Raw genomic sequence first — 5,235 nt, forward strand, 5'->3', positions numbered from 1 at the left:
ATGCTAAGTTAAAGTGATATTAGCCATTGTACATTACATGGTTATGTGTTTTATGGTTATTAAAAATGCCTGGCTAGAAGGAGTCCTGAACCAACTTTAGAAGGCTGCAGAAATTAGATCTATTGAGGTTATTTCAGCCATGTACAAGCACGTCTGTCTGAATTTTTATGAGAGGATCATACTTGTATAATACAACACTGCTATATTTCTGAGAAAAGACACAGAGGGCATTTCATTTAACATATAAATTAAAGAGAAGGGTAAGGATAATGAAGCTTACTTTACATTCCTGTTGTGTTGAAATCTACCAGTTGCTTCTGTTCAATCAGTTCTTTATTTAAACTATTTATGTGTTATTGTACACAGTCAAACCTCAACCTTTTGTCTTCTGTATGTTAGATCTCTGTAGTTTCAACAAGCCCTCCCGCCAAAGACCACATGTCCCCATTTTATTCACCTGAGAACTTTTTACATGCTCTCAACTGTATGTCCTTCTTAAAGTTCTATTTTACAGCCGCTTTCATTCGGTACCTAGCTGCTGCTTGAGACGTAGGAGGTACCTTAATCTCACTTGTTGAGTTAATCAACAAAGAACAAACATCTATTGTAGCATCAGTGAATTCCACCCACACACAAACAGCTAGATAATAGGACTGGTTTTAAATTGTAGAGACCCACACACACAGTATTTATTGGGGTATTTATAAATGTAGTAAAGCATTTTAAATGTTTTATATGCATTATCTCAGTTATTACTTAAGTCCTATGAAAGAGGCATTATATATACACATTTCTCTCTTTCTCTCTCTCTCTCTCTCTCTCTCTCTCTCTCTCTCTCTCTCTCTCTCACACACACATACACACACACGTGTTATATGTTAAAAATTGAGGTAACTATGTGTGTTAGGAAGTTTGTATTAAAAATCCAGTATGTCATTTCACATTTCACTCTTTTTAAAAAGATTTTTTCAAATCCCAGGTGTGTGTGTTTAGCATGCAGTGAACTTCACATTATGCACCGGCCCACTCATATCCCCCCTCCCTGCCAACCTGCCCTTCACCCCTTGCAACCCCCTCAAAAAAACAAACTCATGCATGGTCAGTGTGTCCCACAGTATCTTGTCCACACACTTTCATTTCTAAATGCCATTGCAATGAGTCATTGGTCCATGAGGTCTCTGGCTTCTGCTGCTCACTCAACATGGAACCTCACAGGACCCTTGAATATCCCACTGTTGCCCCAGTCATGAGATCTTGAATCTGAGAACTGGCCCTTCTGCACTCCAGCATCGATGGGGTAATGTTGGGTGGGACCTGTCTTGAAAGCCTGGATCTGGGCCTGAGATGGTAATCGATTGGCTCGGTGGGAAAAGAGAATGTCTCTCCCCATCTGAGCCACCTCCCAGCAGAGCTGGCTCTCCAGCACCTTAGCCAGGTCACTTGTAACCACTTCCACAGCCAAGGTCAGATTCCTATGCTGCCCAGACACAGCAGGGCTCTTTTCCTGAGTACTGCACCAGGTCTACTTTTTTTCATGACCCCAGTGAACACCTGCCTAGGACAGAGGCAGGGGCTTTCAGTTTCTCCCACACTCACAACCCTGAGGTTGGCTAACCTGAACTCCATAAATGCAGGGCCCACTCTTCCAGGTAATTGTGGCTGGCTATGGCAGTGTTCTGGGGCCAGCGCTCTCCCATGATGGGGTTGCCCTACACAGCCCTGGGTATCCTCATGTCTCCCAGTAGCATCCCAGACCAGGATATCTGCCCGGCCTTTGCAGACCCCTGCAGCTTGCAGAGCCACGCCTGACTCAGACGGGTTCCCAGGACAGGCCAGGACTCTCACCAGGGACCCAGGTGGCATCGGCTACTCCCACATCTGCCCAACCTCACACCTCAATGCCTCCGGGTTCTGCCTCTCTTCATGAAGTTCACATGCTTCTGCTTTCTTTCTTCTCCACCAATTTGCTTGGCCCTTCTTAGTGGCATCCAGAGTCTCTGAGCAGTTCAGGGTACTTTAGGAGGATCTGAGTGTAATGTTCCTGACCAGACAGGGGCTTCAGCCCTCGAAAATGGGTCTGCCCCATCCCTCAGGCCTGAGGTATGCCAGATCATGCTCATCCCAGGCTATTCCTGTTTGGACCCATGGTACCCAGTTCAAGGATCAGGCTTACCTTCACCAGCCGCCCACCTGGGTGACCATCTCTGGAGCCACTCCCTGCCTGGGCCCTGTACCAGTGGGGTTTTTTTCTAGTTTCAGACTTGTGCTTACCATCCTGAGAGCCCATCCAGGCTCACCTGGCACTGCAGTGGTGGTCATCTCAGGCTCCCCTTTTTTTTTTCTTCCAGAAATGTTAACCATTCAGATGTCCATAGTCAGAACGCTGAGCATAGACAGACATAGCTCTCCTCTTGCCATCTATGGACACACATGACACAGCAGTCACATCTGTAGGCAGGCTTTTTTTTTTTTTAACCTCATGCCTTTGCATTTTCATGTGTCCAATCTATTTCCAGATGGGAACATTGAAACACCGAGGAAAATGATTTTTATATGCTTCAATTTAACTTAGTAGCAAAGCCAGGAGTAGAGTCCAGGTTTCATGATTAATAATTTGCAGCTTTATCTCACCCTGCCACTAATATTAAATTAGTTCTAGCAATCACGTTTCATATAATAGCTTTTCTAATTTTATCTTCAAAATGGCATCTTTCTCCAGCCTAGGAAGATTCAGCCTTTGCAGTAGCTACCACTTTCTGGTAGCCAACAAAGAGAAATATTTAAACATCCAGTGGCCTCTAAAATCAAAATAAGAATCCATGAAGATGGAGTCTTGAGCCCGGCCGCACAGCCACACGCCTAACCTTAGTGCTTGGGAGGCAGATGTAGGCAGATCTCTGTGAGTTCAAGGCCAGTGTGGTCTATATATTAGGTCCAGGACAGCCAGGGCTGTTACACAACGAAACCTTGTCTCCAAAACCAAACCAAGAAAAGGAAAACCCACAAAAGAACCATAGCTATGTGCATGCATCTACTAAACAGACAGCAGCAAAGACATGACTAAAGTATTGTTACTAGACGTCATGTCACATGTGTGTGTTCTGAGCTCATGACAAGGAACTGCTTGAACAAGGCTATGTAGACCCCCTGACCCAGTCTCAGCCTCCTCCTCTCTCCTGGGCCCTCTGTGTGGTGGCTCAAACCCAAGGTCCTGCTCAATCACTGAGTTAGACTGTTAGCACTGGTACTTTGGTTTTGGGGCAGACTTTGGGAACAGGGATTAGCACTAATCCTAAACACTACTTACATGTTCAATCTGATTCCCACAAAACAAAACTACCTATCAGTACCACACTGAGCAACGCACAGCTGCCTTTTAACTCCAGTTTGTAATCCAATACCTTCTTGTTGTTCCCCTCAGGTACCCAGGGCATATATTCAGAAAAGTATGTACATGTTTGTACATATAAAATAAGAACAAATGTCAAAAATGTTTTTTTCCACAAACCAAACTAAACTATCCATTGAATGTATATGCATAAAGGAGAGGAGGACATAGAGTGATATGAACAGAGAGGGGAGTTTTAATAAGAAGAAAAGAAGGAAAACATAGGGGACAGACAGAAAACAGATAAGTTTGAAAAGATAAAGGGGATCACATTATCTAATTTTATCAAAATTAAATAACACATATATACAGTTTGAATAACTACTTCACTTGGGGGTAATAATGTTCCCTTCAAAACCATAAATTATTTTTATAAAACTCCCAGCAACAGGAATGAAAAATCTCCTCTCAAATTGTTTGACCCCACACACATAGGCTTGCTTGTTGCCTTTTTTCTCCCAGCAGTCCAACAATTATTTCTCCTGTAGATAATAATAGGCTCTACTACCTTATAAAAAGCTTTGCATCAGATGGAGATCCACAACTAGTCAAATCACACCCCACCATGTGTGTATATATATATATATATGAGATCATAAATTTGGAGTGATGCAGATGTGTTCTGTATGTGTTCTCAAAAAGCAAAACTGTAAAAATTAAGCACTGGTTGCAAATCCATTGGTTTTGTCTCACACTCATGGTGGTTTATAACTCCACCTGTAACCCAATCAGGCTTCAATGTCTTTGACCTTCACCTGGTCAGGCCTCTCAAATGGTGCACACATTCATATAAGTAAAAGCACTACAGTAAAAAACAAATCTAAATAAAACAAAATAAAAATTTGTGCTAAAAATTAAACAAGGAAGTCAGATCCAGCACTTATAATCATTTGCAAGGACCCAGGTTTGGGTCCCAGTACTACATGAGTTTCAATATGTTAGGAACAGTTTTTTTAGTCAATGTTTTTCTTTCTCTAGATCATGTCCTTAAATGAACTTTGATTTCCTCATGTCACACAGATTCCATTGCATGTTCACAACAGGTATTTTTCCCATGACTCCACATTTTAATCACTTTTGCTTATTATAAAATACACTCTTGTTTTAGTCTGGGCAGCTTTTGTTGAACTTGCTATAATTTTTAATTTTGTAAATATCTTGGTGTTATCTTAGTTTTTGACAACAGCACAAAAGTTTATACTTCCAGTTCCAGGGAACCTGAACCATTCTTGACCTCCAGGGAACCATAGGTACATGGGGTGCACACTCCACATCTGAGCACCCAAACACATAAAATAATAAAACAGAACTGCCAAACAACTGAAATAACACCAATAAACAAATTGACCCATTAAAGGTTCTATAAATCTATTAAATTGCACTCTATTTTACTTAGGACTCCAGAGTAGTGGCACTTTACACTTAATGTCTTTGCTTTTTATAAATTCCCACCACAATCTCCCACCATTAGTTGTTTATTTTATATAATGAATGTCAAATTATTTATCATATTTGTGATGTATATAGTCAATTAGTTTTTTTCTAGAAATAGCGTCTGATTTAGAAACCTGGGCTCAAAGGACAGAATTGAAAGGATTCTTACCAACTTTAGTGTCTAGATTATCTTGTCATCTTGAGAAGTGAACTGTAACTCTGTCCCACTCTTTCATATGATAGAAAACACCTTTTGAATGGTTGAGAATTAATTGGGTACAGTAGCTGTCACATTAGCAGGCAATAGCCTGCCTTGATCATTAAAACCTGTGAAATTTCAAACTATTAAAAAACACAGTACCATAATAACCTGTCTAATCTGAATTAAAGAATGTAACTGAACGAAGTACTGA

The 5,235-nt window shown here is 41.2% G+C and overlaps 1 pseudogene; it reads right to left on the bottom strand.

Moving 5' to 3' along the window:
• Positions 1 to 2,349: 2,349 nt before the first annotated feature.
• Positions 2,350 to 2,459, bottom strand: LOC116889527 (annotated as a pseudogene).
• Between the last annotated feature and the right edge of the window lie 2,776 nt (positions 2,460 to 5,235).

This window comes from Rattus rattus, chromosome X (genome assembly GCF_011064425.1).
Source record: "Rattus rattus isolate New Zealand chromosome X, Rrattus_CSIRO_v1, whole genome shotgun sequence".
NCBI classification, from domain to species: domain Eukaryota; kingdom Metazoa; phylum Chordata; class Mammalia; order Rodentia; family Muridae; genus Rattus; species Rattus rattus.